We start from the raw sequence: 20,705 nt of genomic DNA, 5'->3' as shown, positions 1-20,705 counted from the left end.
AAGGGATGGAATTGGCTGTTTTTATAGGGTTTGCTGATACTGTGATCTGGAATGCTTTGTCTGTTCCTGTGAAAAAGAGAGTGATGAAGACTGCTGGGTTTTTCATATCCCAGGCTATGCACAAGCTGCAGGATTGGTTGAGCAGATGAAGGGGTTGTTAAAAGAGCAGCTGAAAAAATGCGGAGATGGGAACCCGTCCTGATGGAGAACCCATCTCCCAGATGTGCTCCATAGCCTTAACAATGGGCCCGCTGGGGAAATGGAAACCCCTGGGTGTGCCCGGCTGCACCCAGTCTGCAAATCCACCCATGGACAGGGAGACTTGGACTTCCTGGGAAATCGTTCTGGGTGCGATGGGCCCTGACAGGGCCACCCCAGAGGCTGCAGGGCTGGGCCTTCCTGCATTAGGATTAATTGGGATAAATCAGGAGCAAGGGAGAGTTATCAATGCAGGAATAGGAATTCAGATTCCTCCGGGACACTTTGGTTTGATAACTGCTTGCTGGAGCTTGGCCTTGACAAGTGTTCATGTCATGGGAGGAGGAATTGATGCAGATTATCAAGGAGAAATCAAAGGAATTCTGGTAAACAATAGTGAACAAGATTGGATTATTTAACTCCATGACAGGCCGGCACAATTACTGATACTGCAGGTTTATAAACAATTGTGAAAAAGGGAGATCCACCTCAAATGACCACTGTTGGTGGAGAGAAAGGGTTTGGATCCAGCAGTCCTAATAATGGAGCCCGAGTGTGGGTCCAGAGGCCCAATGGCCCTCCCGAGGCAGCTGAAGGAACAGCTCCGGGGAAAGACAGCACTGTTTGAACCCTGGAACCCGGGCAGGAACGATGGGAATGTGTCCCTGCAGCCAAGTGTTCTGTGTGAGAACAAGGAGATGTTACAGGATATTGTTTCACAGATCCTGCCAGACCCAATCTCCCTGTTTGCCCCCACGGCCCCTCTGGAAAATGCTCTGATCCACGGGGCTCCATGTGAAGGCTGATGTGACTCTGAGTGACTTCCACACGGATTCCAGCCAGGAGCCTGGGTGCCCCTCAGGGACTGGGACCCGGCACCTCTCCAGCCGAAGGGGAAAGGACCCCACCAAGCCTTGTTACCCCCAGACACGGCGGTAAAGCTGAACAGCAAAGGACCTTGGGGGCATTATTCTGGAATTAAAAAGGTGCCAGCTCCATGGACAATGGAATTATTGTTCCTAACCCCAATGAGACTGAGGAAAAAGAGTGATGCCTCCCTTTAGGGTGCTTCAGCAACAACTGCAAGGAAGAGTTTCATGTTAAGAGACCATTCTCCACCCAAAGAATGCCTTGGATTTCAGAAAGCCAAAGATTCTGGTTCACCCTGTGCCCCACATGCGCTGCCTCGTCCTGTGGAGTTCACATTAACGAGCTGAATCGATTATTAGAAGAAGCAGCAAATGATACTGTTAAAATATCCAACAGCACATCCTGTGAGCTCCAACAAACACGAACGGGGGCTCTGCAGACCCGCATGGCCTTGGATTATCTGCCTGCTGGCCAAGGAGGAGCCTGGGCTATTCTAGGACAGGAATGCTGCACTGGTATCAGTGATGGGTTTGAAGTCCAACAGTCAGGAATCACCTCGATGGAAAGAGCAGTGGAAGAGTGGCAGGAAGAAGAAAATTCTCCTTGCTGGGATTGGCTTTGGGGCTGCCAAACTGGAGGCTGCTGCGAAATGCATTTGTGGCAGTCACTGTAATCACTGCAGTGTGAGCACTTGGTGTGTTATGATTCCATGTTAGAGCTGTTGTGACACTTTGTGCTGGGAAATGGAGCACTGAGACTTGTCTAAAAAGAGACACAGTCTCACGAAAAAGGGGGATTTGATAAAGAACAGAGAATAGCAACTAATGAGGCATGTTTTAAAAGGAATGTGAATTATAGCTCTGAGTGATGACCTTGAGCAGCACTTAATTGGAGAACAAGAGGTGATGCCTTTATGCCTGATACCTAAATCTAAGACTCCATTATTAGAAGAATTGTTATGAAGGTTGCAGTTCATGTCTAGGTCAAAGCACTGATTGAAATTCCAAGGCCTGAACACCAGGCCCTGAGTGAGGCCTGAACAACAGGCCCTGGGCCACAGCTGACCTCCTGATGAACATTCGAACCAAATGTTATATTTGTATCCCACTCATTAACTCATTAACAAAGTACTTTTAACAATATGTTCTATGTAACCAGGCATTGGTGAAACACAGATTTACCTTTCTGTATTTAGAAACCGGATATGAAATCCCACATCTGGCCTTGTCTGGGGCTGTATGGTCAAAGGCAGCTGCCTTGGCTCCTCCTTGAGCCCTGACCAGGCTTAGGAGGAAGGCAAGAGGAGGATGAAAGCAGATGTTCCCGCACTAGAAGTGCTGTCAGTTTGTTTCTCCAGCACTGTCAAAGCTGGGCCCTCTCCCAGCGGGGTTGGAGCCTCAGCTGTGGCTGGAGGCAGCTGCACGAATTCCCAGTGTCCGTGAGTGGCTCTCCAGTCCTTGGCTGGGACAGCTTCCCCCAGCTGATGGGTGGCTCTGGGTGATGCTAAAGTCTGAGGGGAACTGGGGCTGCATCTTGGTTAATCACTGCAGGCAATCTTTGGCAGGGATGATTGGGGGCATTGCTGAGCTGCTCCTGCTGTGATTCTTTGCTAATGATTATGTGCTTTGCTGAGCTTATGCTTTTGTGACTTTTTGCAGATTTGCATTTTATAAATTACACAATTCCTTCAGTTGGTGTCTGTGTCTTTGGTGCTGACCCTGCCCACCAGCAAATCAGGGCCCCATCCTGCCTGAGTGTTACCTGGGAAGACAAAACCCCTCCCTCCAAATGTCCCCCCTTCCTCCTTGTTCCCCCCACTTTATGCACTGGCCATGATGTCCTGTGGTCTGGGATATGCCTGGGGTCAGTTGGGGTCAGCTGTCCTGGCTGTGACCCCTGCCAAGCTGCCCCGCACCCCCAGCCCCTCGCCAGCGTGGCCGGATGAGGGGCAGGAAAGGCCTTGGCTTTGTGCAAGCTGAGCAAGAACAAAACCATCTCAGTGTGAGCAACGCTGTGCTCAGCACAGAGCCCAACACAGCCCCAGAGAAAGGCCTGGCAAGGAAATTCCCTCTGGCCCAGCCCACAGCAGCACCCCATGGCCACCCAGCATCACCACGGCTCCACGGGTTCCTTTCCATGGCCCCGGCCCTGGCCACGGGACCTTGTGCTGGTGGCCACGGCAGCCGCCTGTGGCCCAGGGCTGCGTGCCCGTGTTCATGGCAGCAGTGCCCGGCCACGGGCCCTGAGTGCAGGTGACCGTGCCAATGCCCATGGCAGCGGGGCCAAGCGTTGGTGTCCGTGGCACCAAAGTGAGGAACGGGTCCCTGTGGCCGCTGCCGTGGCACCTGAGGGCATCAGCGAGTGTCACTGCAATTGTAGCTGGCACCAGCCCGGCACCGCTCTGTCCTGAGGGCTGCCATGGCAGCCGAGGGCAGCCACAGCTCTGCGGGCAAGTGGCCACGGAGCCTGACTGCAGCAATGGGGCCTGGGGGGGTTTCCAAGGGAACTGGAACTGCTGAGGGTTGCCATGGCATCCAACCCCCTGGGATGTCACACAGCCACCCTGGGATGTCACAACCCATTCTGTGATGTCACAACCACTCAGTGATGTCATAGTCCACTCTATGATGTCAGACTTCTGCTCTGTGATATCACAGCCATGTCTGTGCTGTCACAGCTCACTCTGTGAGGTCACATAGCCACCCAGTGATGTCATAGCCACTCTGTGATGTCACACACCACCTGTGATGTCACAGGCCTTTCTGTGACATCACACAGCTGACTCCATGATGTCATACAGCCACCCTGTGATGTCACAACCCACTCTGTGATGTCACAGCCTGTTCTGGGATGGCCCAGCCCTCTCTGTGATGTCACACCAATACCCTGTGATGTCACAGCTCACTCTGTGATGTCACACAGCCCCTTCCTGACATCACAGCTGCTCTGTGGGTCTGTGACACAGGCACAGAGGTGTTACCAAAACTTCAGTGAAACAAAACCTCCTCAGCACCAGCGCAGCACGAAGCAGCAGCATTCTTTATTGGGCCGGATGCACGAGGGGAGAGCCCCTCCCAAAGCCGTGGGTGCCGAGTTCAGGAATGTTCCTGTTTGCAGACTGTGCTTCACAGACACATTCCCAGATTGTCCCACCAGAAACACACACACGATCATCATTGCCCCAAAATCATTGCAGATTTCCCCCACCCCTTTGCACATCCCTTCTTCTGCCCTGGGGGTCTCCTTGGGGGTCCCTGGTGGTCGCTGACCCCAAAGCCAGCCCTGACTGCCCGGTGAACTGGTGAAAGTTGGCACACCTGGGCTGGTTGCTGCCCACAGAATCAGCCTTGGGCGGGTCCATGGCCAGTGGCTTTTGGAGAAGAAGCATTGTATGAACCCACCAGGTGCAAACGGTTTTTCATCTGGCAAATTTCCCCCCCTTGGAGGGCTGTGAAGCTTCTCTTCCCTTCAAGCCTTCAGAAGCCTCACTCTGCTCCTTTACTCACACCCCACGAGTTCCTCAGCTGCTTTCACAACCATGTTCTTTACACAGCTCAAAGCAAGTGTCATAAGCACAAGTAGTGCTGTGATCCCAGTTAGACTTTGCAAAAGTGAGGCCAACCATCAGTCAGGGAAAATCCAAGTCCTCTAAATATTTTATCCAAACAGTTACTGTCTAACCCTCCCCTTAATTCCCTGCTGGATGCAGCAACCAATTTTATCCTCTCTACCTGATCATCCAACCCAGCATCACATTTGGAATGTGCACACAACAAGTGTTGCTGTTTCAGTTCAAGAATCCACACACTCCCTGTCCATGTAGCAGCAATAGGGCTAAAGCCAATCTGCTCTGGAAGGTCATTTTAGCTGGGGCTGGCAATTGTTCCTTTATTTCAGCAAACCCCAAAGGAGCTGCATTCACTGAAGTTCCCATTTGCAGAGCCCAATGGTGTGGGGCTGGTCTGTTCCTAAAGGCAGATCTTTGCGGAGCAGAGATGGATTCTAAAATCCATCCCGCTGGAGTTCCCGCACTGGGATGTTTCCCAGTTCCATCCCCTTTAACCTTTCCCCACAGTCGGGTTCCCGGTGGTGACTCCTTGCACGAGGGACGGAACGTTCATACCCCCAGTGTCCGTGGTGCTCCTGATTCTCCCAGGGGCAAACGTGTGCTCCAAATTCCATCCCTTCCCACCCATCCTGGGGCTCCTAAGGATCTGACCGTGTCCTGCTGACACTCTGTGCCTCTCCAAGGCTCCTTGTTTGTTGGCTCAGCCCACGTGTCCCTGAGAAAGGCAGAATCATTTCTACAAACACAGCCCAGCCTCAGAGCCTGGGCCACAGCCAGGAGCCGCTGGACCTCAGCATTCCAAACAGCTCAAGTGTCTGTCCCAGGGCAATCCCACTTTTCCTTGGTCCTGGGATCCTTTGGCCTTGACCTTGTTAAATCTGGATATTTTATACCCACCTCTAAGGGGTCCTGTGGGAGGCCTGGGCTCCCTGCCCAGCCCAGACACCCCTGAACTGGCTGGAAACATTCCCAGTGTCCTGTCTGAGGGCCATTCCATACTGCTGGAATTTGACAGCCCCAGGGGGTATCAGTGCAATCTGTCAGCTGATCAATATTTCCTGAGGTAATTTCCAGATCTGTTTTGGAAATGTTACAATTCTCAGCACTATTGTTCTGATTTGCCCATGGTAAGGAATATTCTCCTTCCATCCCTGTCCAGGTGCCCACACGTGTTCCCAGATTTTTGTCAAATTGCTGACTGAAGCTCCCCATGGCACTGGATTTTCTGCAGAGGTTGGTGTTGGCACACAAGCTGTTACAGGGGTTACATTCTGTCATCTGCCAACATCTCGCACTGACTTTGAAAACCACATTTCCCTTCCCAGAAGTCAGGAACATCATTTCGATTATTATTATAAATACACAATTATTGATCATCTCCATCTAGATCCAATAAATAGTATCCCCTTAGAAATTCATATTCAATACCTAAAACAATAGGATTTATGTAAAACCCCAAACCCCACGGTGTCAGTCAGTCTTGTTTCTGCTGTGTTTAATGTGTGCTCGCTGGTTTTACCCACATGTGATGAACCCGAAGTTGGATTCCTTCTACCTTGAGTGCAGGGTAGGTTACCAGGAGGACTTGAGATGGTCCCTTCCACTTTGGCTGGATTGTTCCAAAATTCCAGGTTCTGATGCACACCGCATCTCCTGGTTGGAAAGGATGCACAGGCGAGTCCAGCCCCAATGATCTGTTGAGAACCATGCACCTTTTAAGGCTTACAAGAGTTAGGCCCAGTGCTATTAAATATTCATTTCAGTAAAGCTTCTGAGACTTCCCTTGGCTTGTTGGTGCCACATGGGAAAGCTTCTGGCCATCCAGAAAAAGGATCCACCAGTGCCAAAATGTGCCAGTGCCCCTTCTGCCTGGGCACTTCTGCAAAATCAGTTGGCCAAAATCACCTGGTGATTCCCATTTAACGAGCCCTGGAGGCAGCCTTCTTCCTTCAAAACCAATCCCATCTTTCTCAACAACTGATCTATCATTTTTTGCCATTTTGGTGCTTACTAGATGCCTTTGTAAACTGGCCACCAGATTCTCCACTTCCTCATGTGTTTGCTGATGTTTTATTTCCGTTCTACATGAATTGTGGAGCTACAATTACCTGCCCACACGGGGTTACCAATCACCTGCTGGGATTTTCCGTAGCTGCTGCTGCTGCTGGGGCTGACTGCCTGTCCTGATCACTGGAATCTGGTTGTTGTTGCAGAACATTCCAGTTTTTGCTAGGTATTAGTGCAAGGAGAGCTTTTGCAGCACCCTCTTGAGCTGTTTGGTCAGCCAATGGATTCCCTGGATTACCTGGGGAGTCTCCAAACCCATGGGCTTTACAAGGGCACCAGGGCCACTTCTTTTGGCTTTGGCACACTCTGCAGTAGGGGACTGATTTCTTTTTGTGCTCACTGGAGACCTCTGTGCCCTTTCTTTCCATGTGGCTCCCTGGGCGTGTATTATTGCAAACCCAGAGTTCAAATCAGTCCATATGGTCACCCTTTGTCCTTCAGGGATTTCTAGGCAAGGTCATTCATTCTGCTTTTTGTGCTGCTCTGTTCAAAGCTAAAGCCTGGCCTTCTAGGACCTGGCTCGAGGTTCCCACTGCACACCCAGCTGCCCGTTTCCCATCCGCACCACGCTGCTCCCACCAGGGTGCAGGGCCAGTGCTGGCTCCTGCATGGGATTGCTCTCGAGGTCCCAGAGTCTGCCAGAACACACTTGTTCCATGCATCCCAGGCAGTCATGGCACAAAGACTCCAAGCCTTCTCTTAGAAGGGACTCCAACACTTCCCTCTTCCCACCTTGGGGACCTTGAACCAAACCCTGCAAAGCTTTTGCTGCACCTTACAGGCAGGTCAACAGTTTACACCAGGAAAGGAAAAGGAAAAGGAAAAAGAAAAGGAAAAGGAAAAGGAAAAGGGAACAGGAACAGGGAAAGGGAAAGGGAAAGGGAAAGGGAAAGGGAAAGGGAAAGGGAAAGGAAAAGGGAATGGAAAAGGAAAAGGAAAAGGAAAAGGAAAAGGAAAAGGAAAAGGAACAGGAAAAGGGAAAGGGAAAGCGAAAGGAAAAGGGAATGGAAAAGGAAAAGGAAAAGGAAAAGGAAAAGGAAAAGGTGCCTTGATCTGAGCAGGGCTCTTTCTCTGATTTCCTTTGGAGCAGGGATCAAAGGCTCTCCCCAGAATCCTTCCGTGCTGCCTGCAGGTGCTGCTATCCCTCAGATGTGTTGGAATTCCAGAGGATGAGGCCACGGGGTGTCCCAATGGTGCCTTGGTTCCATGGCCCCGCAGTGTAACCATGGTGTCCTTGGCTCTGCAGTGGCACAATGGACCCTTCATTCCATGAGGCCCCACAGTGTGGCAATGGTCCCTTGAGTCCAGGAGGCCCCACAAGGTCCCAATGGTCCCTTGGTTCCATGGCCCCGCACTCTCACAATGCTCTCCTTGGCTGCACAAGGTCCCGCAGTGGCACAAGGGTCTCCTTGGTGCAGAGACCAGGGCAGAAGGGTTCCACAAGGCCCCACAGTGTCACAAGGATCTCTTTGGATCTGCAGTGGCAGAACTGACCCTGGGTTACACGAGATCCTCCTGTGTCCCAAGGGCTCGTTGGTTCCACAGGGCCTGATTCTCTGACACTTCAAAGATGGTGTTGGACAGTTTCTATTTTCCTGCAGTTTGGTGGCAAAAGGAGCATGCTGGGCAGAGCACGGAGATGCTGCTGCTGTCTGCCCAGGGGAAAGGGCCCAACAAGGCTGAGGGGCTGGGAGGCTGCTGGAAGGGCCGTGCCCCACATGGTGCAGCTTTCCTGGGAGCGAGGGAGGGAACAGCAGCAGAGACACGCACTGCCCCACAGAGCAGCTGGGCAGGGACACTGGGCATGAGGAGGAGGAAATGTCCCTCCCAGGGCAGTGCTGGGGCAGCAGAAGCACCCAGAGGGAGGATGAGCTCAGGGCATGTGTGTGTGCCCAAGGCACAGAGGGTGAGGCTGGGCACAGCTCAGGCCGGGCTGGCAGTGGCAGGGCAGAGCTGGCGGGGCAGCGAGATGGGAGTGTGCAGCCTGCAGGGACACAGCAGCAGCTGTGGGACAGCGCAGGACAAGCTGTGCTGGACATGGCCAAGGGCCCTGGCAGGGCTGGCAGTGCCCAGGAGAAGCCAAGCCTTGGTGCCCTGGGGCACAGCAGCGTCTGGGCCACCAAGGGCTGGGAGGAGACACCTTGTCCTGAGGCCCTGGGGCCTCCTGGCACAGCCCCAGCAAGGCTGGGCACTGTCAGCCCCTTGTCCTGCCCTCAGCATCCCCCCACATCCCAGTGGCCTCAGGGATCTGCTGGAAGGAGTCCCTGCGGAGCCTTGGTCAGGAATGGCCCTGGGGGCTCCTCAATGCTCCCAGGGACTGCAGGGTTTTCAAAGGACTTTGGCTTTGGCTTTTGCCTGGGAGCCTCTGAGAGCTTTGTGCAATCCTGGCCCCCAATTCTCTGCTCTAATGAGTCCCTGGAGATTCTTTGTCAGTAACAATACTCAGTGGGGCTCATTAATGCTTTCAGATACTCCAGGGTAGTTAAAGTACCTCTTTTTGACACTGACTCTCTGAAAGGTTTGTGAAGTCACAGTCTCCAATTATCTCCTTCAATCAGTCCCTTGAGAGCCTTGGTCATTAACAACAGTTCATTAGTGCTTCAAGGTACTTCTGGTTTTTCTAAGGTATTTTCCTTTTCCCACACTTGAGTCTCTGAGAGGTTTGTGCAGTCATGGTCTCCAGTCATCTGCTTTAATCAGTCCCTTGAGAGCTTTGTACTGACACACATGTATTGGCAGCCACTGAAGGATTGGCTGCAGGTGCCCCAGCAAAGGGGGAACCTTTGGTGCCCGGCCAGGCCGTGCCATGCCCAGCTCTGGCAGCATCCCCCTGGCTCTGGACTCACCTGCACACTGGCCGTGGAGCGTGTCTTTGGAGAAGGTGCCACAATCAAAGGCCATCATCTTCAGCTGCCGCTGGCCAGCTCCAGGAAGAGGTTGTCGGCCTTGAGCTCGGCCTTGGTGGCTCCAGCAGCAGCAGCCCCACCTGCTACAGCTTCTCCAGGGGCTCCTTCTCCTTCCCCGGGGCCACACCAGGCTCTCAGCGTTCTGCCCAGGGCCCCAGCAGACAATCAATGAACCAGACAAGCAAAACCAGAGGGGATGGTGGCCACCAGGGCTTGCCAGAGCAGGCCTCCAGCTCAGCTGCAGCCCAAGAGCTGCATGTTCCCTTCTGATGCTCCCTGCTCACAGCTACAGGCAGGACAAAAGAGTCTGCTTTGCTTTGCCACTGATTGCCAAGAGATGGGTGGGGCTGTTCCCTGCCAGGCCCCTGGATCACACTGTGCCCGTGGCTCTCTGCCATCCTCTAGGGCACATGAACACCCTGCAGCCAAGGCTCACGGAAGAGCTCTTCCAAGGACGGCCTGGCCAAGGGCTGCATGGACAAGCACCTCTTCAGAACATCCTGGCATTCTGGGCACAGAAAGCAGAAACCACCAGTCAGCTGCAGAAGGATCCCGCCCGCTTTGCCCCCCGTTCCCGTGCCCAGGCCATGCTGGCTGTGCCCAGAGCTGTGCCTAAACTTGCCCATGCATTCTGTGCTTTGGAGGGCAGCAGGAGAGCAGGACATGTGCCACCTGCTCAGAGCTGCCAGAGCGGGATGCTCCTGAGCCCGCTGCTGGCTCCCAGCACTGCTATTCCCCCCGTGCCGCAGAGATGAGGGATCCACACAAAAGGAACCACACCAGGAGCCCACACTTTCATTGCCTGCCAGAAATGGGGCTCATTTTGCTCTGCATTCCTTTCCTAGCAGGTGTTATCTATTAAAAACAAGAGAAGAAAGAAAAGAACCATAAAAAGTATGAGATGAAAACAAAACCCAAATGTGGAGTGAAAAGTCTTCTGCAACTTTGGATTCAGAGAGAATTGATATTTTTCAAAAGACAAATCAGTTATTTACCTTTGTTTTTGTTTCATTCAGTGCTTACATTGTTTCCTTCCTTCCTTCCTTCCTTCCTTCCTTCCTTCCTTCCTTCCTTCCTTCCTTCCTTCCTTCCTTCCTTCCTTCCTTCCTTCCTTCCTTCCTTCCTTCCTTCCTTCCTTCCTTCCTTCCTTCCTTCCTTCCTTCCTTCCTTCCTTCCTTCCTTCCTTCCTTCCTTCCTTCCTTCCTCCCTTCCCTCACAAGCCAATTCTCGCCCCATTGAAGGGGTGCAAAGCAGCAGGATCCCCTCCCAACTGGGGTCCCCTCACCCTCCCAAAATGTGGGGACTTCACCTCAGCCCCTCAAATTGCAGGGGGTTTACGGCACCTTCCCCAAATTCACTGCAACCTCCCAGAAGCCACTTAGAGGCCCCAAAATTGTAAAAAAGCAGCAGGAGCCTCCCCAAAAGCAGCTCCTGCTTTCCCTCCCTGAAATGCCCCACTGCAAGTGCCAAAACCACCCCATTCCTCCCAAATTTCATCCCACCTCAATGATGCCACCCCCACCCATCCCATCCCATCCCACCCCATCCCATCCCACCCCACCCCTCCTGGACACCAATTCCCCTTCTGTGCTTCCTGACTCCCCACAGCCGGGCCTTGGGGCTGACGGATCGAGCCATTTGGGGCTGCCATCGACACACTGGGGCTGGCATTGAGTTGATTGCAGGCACCCGCTCAATCCCTCCATCCCAAATGGGAGCTTGGAACCTCTCCTCAGGCCTTGCTGTTCTTATGAGCTCACCTCAAGTCCTAAAAGGAGCCCATTCAGAACCTCTCAACATTGCCAGAAACAGCAGCATCCCTCCCAAAATGGGCTCCCTGGCTCCCTGACAATAGGTCCCCCTTCCAAGTACCAGAGCCCCCCTCTCAGAACCTCTCCCGAAGCATTGGGGGGACCCCAAAATTGCCTCAGGAATGGGACATACCCTGACATCCTTTCAGGAATGTGGGATACCCCAGAACCCACTGAGGAACGGGGTCCCCCCAGCCTCATCATGCGCAGCCTTCAGCTGTCTCAGGCAGAGCCCATCCCGCCCTCAGCAGCCCCAGCCCAGCCCAGCCCAGCCCTCCTGGGCAGGAAGCCCCAATGGCCGAGCCGGCCTGGGACACTTGCAGGGATGCGGGGGCAGCCGCAGCTTCTGGGGCCAGCCTGGGCCAGGCCCTGAGCGCCCTGCCAGGGAACCATTGCTGCCCCACATCCCATCTCAGCCTGCCCTCGGGCAGCGGGAAGCCGTTCCCTGGGGCCCGGCCCCGCAGGCCCTTGGCAAGAGTCTCTCTCAGCCAGCAATTGCTGCTCCTCCCTGCTGCGGGGCCCAAGCTGCAAGTTGATTTTCTGCCGCTGGCCCCGGCCCAGCCCCGAGCCAGGGCCAGGACCTTGCCCTGGAGCTCTGCGGGCGCTGCCTTTGTGCGGCCGCAGCGCAGCGGCCGCAGCTCGGAGCTGCCCTTTGTGTCCCCGCCGGCAGCTGCCAGAGCTGGCGGGGCCGGGCCAGGGCCGGGCCAGCCCCGGCCTTCCCGGCTCTGGGACACAGCGGCGGCAGCCCCAGCCTTCCAGCCCTGCACACGCTCCCACACAAGCCTCCAGAGCCGCGGCCACGCAACGCAACTGACCGGCCGCTGACCCCCCAGCCTGGCCTGATGGCCATTCCTCTGCCCACACCTCGGCCAAGCTCCCCTTGGCCACCTCCTGAGCCACAGTGCCACACACAAGTGGCACATACGGCTACAGAGCTCTGCCCAGAGCTGGCTGGGAACGTTCCTTCAACAGAAAAACCACCAAGAAAAAGAGAACTGCCCCCAGCAGAGCTGTTCCCTCCTGCAGTAGTTACACCTGCACACCCACAGCGCCTGAGACTGCAAGCAATGAGCATTCCCTGGGCACATGTGCAGCCCAAGCAGCTCGAGGACAGCCTTGCAGCAGGACTGCTCTCAGCTGAGCCAAAAAGGCCCCTCTGGCAGCTGCAGGGCCATTGCAAAGGGCAAGGGCCAGAGCCTGGGCCCACGGCGGAGGAAAGGGCTCTCAATTCCCCTGCCCTGGCACCTCAACCCTGTTCCCAGGCTGCTTCCCACACAGGATTCCTCTGCAGGACTGCGGAAAGCTGAGAGGCAGCTCTGGCTTCTCCACTTTTCATGAGCTAAAGCTGCCTGGCAGAAGAAATGGAGGGACAGCTCTGGTGGCACAATCCCTCCCGGCCCAGGGCCCAGCGCTGGGAAGGTCTTTCCGTGCCGAGGCTTTGCTGCGGCCAAGGAAAGCTCCTGGCTCAGGGTCACCTTTCCTGCTGGGCCAGAGCCCCCGAGTGGCCCAGCAGCAGCAGAGAATTCCAGCACAGCCCCGGCACGGGCAGGGCGGCCCTGGGCGGGCTGCGGGAGCCGGCAGCGCCTGAGCTCAGAGCAGCTGAGCCCGGGGGCTCTTGGCCAAGGCCGAGGCCCAGCGAGCATTTCTCAGCTCGCAGGGCGGCCTGGAAAGGTGCTGGGGGGGATCATTCACCCCCCAGGGCGGTCCCAGTGGCTCCCAGGATTTCCATGTCCGTGCTCCCAGCGCTGCTCCCAGCCCTGATCCGTGGGGATGGCAATGTCCCGCTCCCTTCCCGGGGCAGGCTCACACCTGAGCCAGGTGTGCAGGGCAGGACCTTGCCCTGAGCCCAAGCCCTGTCCCCCCTGCAGGATCTGCTTCCCATCGGCCTCTTCCTCCTGCGGCCCCAAGCCCAGCTCGGTGCTGAACGAAGGGCGCTGGGCCGGGGTCATCCCCCGGCGGGGGCTGCGCACCCCCTCTGCCCCCTCCCCAAATTCCCTCCTGGGGCAGCAGGGGCTGGCTCAGGAACATTGTGGGCAGGGAAGAGGGGGTGACACCGGGATGGGGGAGGTCACACATGCTCTGGGGGGACACACACGGCCCCTGGGGACCCCCCCTCACCTTCTCGTGCAGTGCCAGGAGGGTGAACCCCCACATGGAGCCCCCGACCCCCAGCAGCATCTTGGGGGTGGGGTCTGGTGGCAGCTTTGGGGGTCTGCGGGAGAGAGCACAACTGCCCTAAAACCCCCTCCCAGCCCCACAGCCATTCCCAGACCCCTCAAATCACCCCACAGCTCCTGGCCAGGAACCCCCCAACCACTCCCTGCATCATAAATGACCCCAAGAACCACAAAATTCTCTCCAAGCCACACAGCCCAGCCAAGATCACCAAAACTCTCTCAGAGACCACCCCAAAAGGCCCCTCCAAGCACCACCAATGCCCTCAAGAGACACAAAACCCCCTCCCAGTCCCCCAAGGAGCCCCCAGACCCCCTTCCACCCCCCATGGCACTGACCAGGACAGGCTGGGGCACAGGAACATCCACAGCCCAGAGCAGCTCAGGCACTTCAGCAGTGATTTGGGCACTTTGGAGGTCACACCCCAAAGGGGGAGACCCAGGGCAGGGACTGGGACAGACAACCGGAATTCCTGGAGAACAGACGGGCTCAGGTGAACATGTTCTGTCAGCACAACTACGAGACTGTGGCCCCAATCTGCCCAGCTTCAGACCCCACAACACTCAGATCCTCCCGAATATTCCCCTGAACAGCAAAGTCACCCCCAAATTCCGGTAAAATGGTGCCGCTTTAGATCTCTTTGTTTAATTTCTTTATTTTTACCCCAATTTTGGTTGTTTCAGTAGGATTAACACAGAAGTTACTTAGGCTGCAGAAGATCTCCAAGATCATCCAGGGTTGCTTGATACCACCAGAAAAAACAATTGGACAGAGTAGATGAAAATTTAGGGTGTAAAGGTAAAAAAATCAGCTCTTCCCAATGAATCTCCAATGTTGATCTGAGTCCCAATGGATGTTCCTGCCCCTGCGTTCACCCAGGTGCCTACAGGGATCCAGGAGAACGTGGAGAGCACCAGCCAGGGCTCTTCCCAACCTGGATCACAGGGAATGTGGGTCACCAGGGCTCTGCCAAACGTGGCTCCTCTGATGGGAGATGGAGTTGGAGCAGAGGACAAAGCTCTTGCCACAGTCGGGGCACTCGCAGGGCTTCCCTTAGCGGTGCCTCTGTTGGTGTTGGGTCAAGGTAGAGCTCTGTGAGAAGCTCTTCCCACACTCAGGACACTCGTGGGGCCTCTCCCCGGTGTGGATGCGCTGGTGGGTGATGAGGGTGGAGTTTTGCTTGAATCCCTTCCTGCAGTCGGGGCAGCAGAAGGGTCTGTCATCTGTGTGAATCCGCTGGTGCTGGAGGAGATTGGAGCTGGTCTGAAACCTCTTCCCACACTGGGGACACTCGTAGGGCCTCTCCCCGGTGTGGATGCGCCGGTGCCTGACGAGGTGGGAGTTTTGCTTGAAGCCCTTCCTGCATTTGGGGCAGCGGAAGGGCCTCTCATCCGTGTGAATCCGCTGGTGCAGGAGGAGATGGGAGCTGCTCCGAAACCTCTTCCCACACTCGGGACACTCGTAGGGCCTCTCCCCGGTGTGGATGCGCCGGTGCTTGATGAGGTCAGAGTTGTACCTGAAGCCCTTCCTGCAGTCGGGGCAGCGGAAGGGCCTCTCATCCGTGTGAATCCGCTGGTGCTGGAGGAGATTGGAGCTGGTCTGAAACCTCTTCCCACATTCCCCACACTCGTAGGGCCTCTCCCCTGTGTGGATGCGCTGGTGGACGATCAGGTGGCAGCTCCACCTGAAGCTCTTCCCACATTCCCCACACTTGTGGGGCTTCTCCCCATCGTGAAGCTGCTCATGAACCACCAGCTCTGACCTCTGGCTGCATCTCCGGCCGCCTTCCCTGCACAGGGTGGGTCTTTCCTCCTCAGAGCACCCTGGGCTGCGTTTGCAGCCCCTCCTCCTGTGGGATCTCCGGGGCTTTTCCTCCCCGTTGGATTCCTGCGCTGTGGAGCCGCTCAAAACGGCCTCTTCTACCAGGTTCTGCCACGGGGATTTGTCCTCCCTGGGCTCCATGCTCAGCTCCTTGTCTGGGGAGGAAGGACAAGGATGAGCACTTTGACTTTACAGGTCCTTCTGCCAAGTCCATCTCTAGAAATCACTGGGCACTGTGTGTCCAACCAAAAATCTGCTCTGAAAAAGCATCTCAGGAGTTCCCCCTCTCTGGCCTCTCTGTTTTGGGGTTCTGGGGCTCCCGCCTGTCCTGGCTGCTGGCGGTCCCTCTTTTATTTGAGTCCCCCTCTCTACTTGGTCCCCGCTCTCCCCAGGCTGCTGGGAGTCCCAGGAATCCAAAAGCTCCCCCCTTTGGTCTCCCCACTTAGGGATGCTGGGGGTTATGGGGTCCCCAGGTCCCTTCTCCCCTTATTCTCTGCTTCGGGGTGCAGGGGGTCCAAGGAGTCCCCCCTGCCCCTCTCCAGGCTGTTGAGGGTCCCGCGAATGGCGGCGCTCCCCCCTCTCTGGGCTCCCCACTTTGGGGCCCTGGGGGTCACAGGGGTTCGCTCCTCCAGACTGCCGGGGCTCCCCTGCTCCCGGTACTGCCCCTCTCTGCTTGTCCCACTCTGGGGCTCCCGAGGTTCCCCCTCCGGCTCTCCCAAGGGGTCCCGCAGCCCCCTGGCTCCGGGCTGGAGGTGGCCGTGCCTGACCCACCAGCATGGGGTGGACCTGACATCCCACCACCCCCCACTGAGGCTCTGCCAGCAGCCAGCACAGGGACCCCCCAAAAACACCGCCTGGGGACCCCCCAGTATCCCCTCAAGGGGCACCTACAGCTCAGCTCTGGACTCCTGCAAGATCCAAACATCCCCCCCACAAACACCGGCCCAGGGACTCCCCAGGATATTTGGGCCAAGCTCCCCCTCCCCATCACCTGTGGGATGGGGGGGTCGATGCTCCTTGGGGTGAGGGGCCTGCAAATTCTGGGACCGCTGGACCCACGAGCTCCCTCCTCTTCCTCCACCTTCTTCTCGTCTTCCTTCATCTGTCCTCCTCCTTCTCCCTAATCCCACCTCCTGCTCCTCCTCTCTCCATCCTTTCTCCTGCTTCTTCCCCCCTTCTTGTCTTCCATCCCTCCTCCCCTGTTCCCCAAGCCCCTCACATCCCACGGGAGGAATGGGAATGGAGCCAGGACAGGTCGGGATGGGCAGTGCAGGGCTCTGGGCTGCTCCCAACCCCTGGGGTAACCTGGCCAAGGGAAAAGATGCAAAATTGGTGGGTGGAGATAAAAACTTGGTGTTGTGGTCACCCTGGGTGGGGACTTCCACCCCTCTGGTCTCATGTCAGGATGGAGAGGGGAGCAGGGAATGCAGAGACTGATGGGAGATCCCAGGGAATTTTAGGGGCAGGACGAGGGCTGCTGTGAGTTCTTGTTGGGAGAGGTCAGCCCGGAGACCCCAGAGTGTTCCCAGGGCCCTGGGATGGAGAGTTGTCACCACCTTCTGCTTCAGGTGGTGGTTCTGGAGGGACCTGGGCTCCTTGGGGCTCTTCCTGCAGCCGAGAACTTGTAGGGACCCTCCTCCAGGTGGCTCCTCCAGGTGTTCCAGGGGCTTGGGGCTCACGGTGAAGCCCTTCCCAGAGTCTGGGCATCCATAGGGGCTCCCCAGTGTGGATCCCCTGGTGTCTGGGGAGGCTGGAGCTCCTATGAAAGCTTTTCCTGCCCTCCTGGCCCCTGTAGGGTCTCTCTCCTCTGAGATGGCACCTCTGGGCAAAGCTTGGGCAGACACAGGACTTCTCCCCCACTTGGATCCTGTGCTGGGAGATCAGCTCCGTGCTCCGGCCAAAGCTCTTCCCACAGGAGATCAGTCCCCTGCAATGATGGCAACTTTGGGCTTCTCCAGAACCCCTCCCACTCCTCTGGAGGTCCCACCCCCCATCTTTCCCCTCCTCCACCCTTTTCCCATCATCCCCCAATCCTCATCCACCAACGGACCCCACGAAGGGGAAGGGGCCCACTCCCTTTTTCCTCCCTCTCTCCGATATCCCCCTCTCCTTTCTCATCCTCCCCCAAAGCCTCCGTGTCCCACGTACCTGGTTTGGGGCTCTCAGTTCCCTCTCCCACTCAGTCTGGGGAGTCCGATCCCCTTTTCACTGCTCTTCCCCTCTTTAAAACGGGTCTCCCTTCCCCCCCCCCCCCCCCGCCCCTCACCCCAGAGCTCCTCGCCCGCGGCCGGGGGGCTCCCAGCACCACCAGTGCCACCAGTGCGGCCCCAGCTGCCCCCACCCGCCCCATGCCCAGCGCCGGGCGCTGCCCACAGCCCCAAAGCAGCCGCGCTGTGCCCTGGGGGGTCCCCAGAGCGGCCCCGCCCCGCACGGCACTGGGAGCACCAGTCCGGACCAGTGCGGAGCGCGGGCGGGCGGCATCAGCCGTGCCCGGGCAGGGCCGGGCCCCGCGGGGCTCCCGCCCGCACTCGGCCCCCGCCGGGACAGCGCGGGGGGGCCCGGCCTGGCCGCCCCCACCTCCCCCTCCCCAAATTCCGCTCCGGGGGGCGCTGGCGGCGGGGGGGGCTCAGCTGGGGCCAGAGCTGCCGGCGCCACGTGTCCCCCGCTGCCGGCACCACCCCCTCAGGATTAGGGGTGCCCCAAAACTCCCTCCGAGCTGCCGGATACCCCGCACGCCCCTCAGGAGTGGGGTCCCCCCGGCCTCATCATCCCCAACCTTCGGCTGCCTCAGCCCAGGCCCCATCCCGCCCATCCCCCTCCGCCACACTTCATCCCACCCCCCAATCCACATCCCACCCTTCCCGGGCCCCATCCCGCCCCATCCCATTTCTCCCGGCAGCCGCCACCGGGACCCCAAAAACCCCGCGTGCCGGGGGCTCCCCAATATCCCCCAAGGGGCATTTCCGACTCACATTTGGAGCCCTGTAAGATCCAAACATCCGCCTCCCCCCCCGCCCCACCAAACCCCCTTCCCCCAGGAACCAACAAAGATATTTGGGGCTCGGTGCTGGAGTCCTCCAAGCTCCAAAAATCCCCTCTCCCAAAAATAACCCCAGTGACTGCCCAAGATATTTGGTGCGAGCTGTCCCTACCCGGTCACCTGCGGGATGGGGGGAGCCGAGAGCTGCGGACACAGAGAGCGATGGATGCACGTGGAGGCTCCTCTTCCTGCCTCCTCTGTCCTGCCTCTTCCTCCCGCTCCTCCCCTTTTATCTCTCCTCTTCCTCCCGCTCCTCCCCTTTTATCTCTCCTCTTCCTCCCGCTCCTCCCCTTTTATCTCTCCTCTTCCTGCCGCTCCTGCTCCTCCATCCGCCCTCCCCCCTCGCTCTTCCTCGTCCTCTCCTGCCCCCCCCCCCCCCCCCCCGTTGTTTGTGGCTCCCATCCCGGCTTTGTCTGGCATCAGCCCTGGGGCCGTCCCGTGCTCAGCAGCAGCAGCAGCAGCAGCAGCATCCTGTGCTCTGGCAGCACTCGCTGCTCCTTAGGGAAGGCTTTGGCATTTCTGCCGGGCACAGACACTGAAGCTCACCCCGACCTGCCCCGCTCCCATTGCTGTCCCCTGGGCGCTGGGCAGCTGCTGTGCCAGGGCAGCCAGAGACACAAAGGAAGCCAAGTCCAGCCCAGCTGCCCGGGCTGATGCAGACGAGCCCCAGGGCCGAGGTCCTGCAGAGCCCCACGGAGCCCTGGGCTCCTTGCTGGGAACGGGCTGTGCTGCGGCTGCCACAGCGGCCACAGCGAGTCCTGGGGCTCCCCCGGCGCCGCTGCAGCAGCACCCAGGTTCCACCTCCTGTGCCAGGCCCTGGCCAGGGGCCATCAGATCCATGGGCTCCGTGCCGAGGGGGAACACAACAACAGTGGATCGGATGCAGCCCCCAAGGACCTCGAGCAAATCGTGCAGGAACATCCAGACCTGGACCCGACGTTTGCAAAGCTGCAGCCGGCAGAGTTCTGTGGCGCAGGAGAGCCGGCACGGGGAGAGGAGACCTGCAAGGAGCTGCAGGAGAAACACCCTGAGCCTCAAAGGCTGCCACAGCCTGAATCTGTGCTGGGGAAAGTTCTTCCTGTCCGGGAAGAGATCCCGGGATGAGGCAAAAGCCAAGTTCATGGCTGGTGACACGATTGCCGTGCAGGGAGGGCAGAGGAGGGACTGCGGGCGGAGACTGGGAGCCCGGGAAGGAGGGAGGGGTGGGGAAGGTGTTTCTTTAGGATTTGTTTTAGTTCTCCTTGTCCTGGTGTGATTGGTTTGGAAATAAATTCCATTAATTTCCCCAGTTTGGGTCTGTTGTGGCCCTGGCAGTGAGCAGTGAGTGAGCTCTCCCTGCCCCGATCCCAGCCCACAAGCCTTTCCTTCAGTGCTCTGTGTGCTGCAGCTGTGAGCAGAGTGCCAGAGCGGCTTTGGTGGCCCCGGGCACCCGGCCAGGGCCAGCCCAGCGCAGCGGTGCCTGCAATTCATTCCCTCGGCTGCAGCGCTGAGCGGCCGCAGGGCGGGTCCGGCTGCGCGGGCAGGCGGCTCCAGAAGCACCAACTGCGCCCCACGGGACAGGAGGAGGAGGCAGGGGGTGCCGGGGGAATCTCCTTCCTCCAAGCCAGCAGGGCCAGGCGGGAGAGACTGGAGAGAAGGAAACGGAGAGGAGGGACGAGGCTGGAGCTGTGGAGAGCTGCAGGGATGCCGGGGCAGCCGGGAATTTTGTTTTCCAAATCTCTGGGGCGAAAGGAAGCGCTGTGAAATCCGTCATGGAAAAGAGAGGAGAAATAGCGATTGATGGAAAGCGACACCCCTTGGGACTCAGTTTCTCCCTCTGCATTGCAAAAGCTGACAGACCCGAGCGCCGACGGACACCCGTCCCCGGCGTCACGACCCAAGGGATCGGAGCCGCGGCTGGCGGGGCTGGAAGCTCCGTCCAGCAGCTCCACTGCCGCCCCCAACCCTCGGGCTGGACCGTGGGGTCTGGGACACAGCCCTGTGCTGGGGGGCGGCAGCGGGAGCCGCGGGGCCCGGCCCGTGGGGGCGGCCGGGCTGGAAAAGTGCGCGGGGCCCCAGCGCGGTGTCCCGGTCTTGTTCCTCACCTTAACACAATGTCTTCAACTCCCTGCGTGCCCTTCATTTAATCAGCATTTCCTAAATGCTGACCCATCCCATCATCAGCTCTACCCGGAACAGAATTTCCCAGGCCATTCCAAGTCCTTTATAGTTCTGAAAATACTGGGGCCAAGCCCTACCCGTGATTTCCC

The sequence above is a fragment of the Coloeus monedula genome, assembly GCF_965178545.1.
Source record: "Coloeus monedula genome assembly, contig: HAP1_SCAFFOLD_84, whole genome shotgun sequence".
Classification (NCBI taxonomy): domain Eukaryota; kingdom Metazoa; phylum Chordata; class Aves; order Passeriformes; family Corvidae; genus Coloeus; species Coloeus monedula.
Note: the sequence above shows the minus strand (reverse complement) of the source record.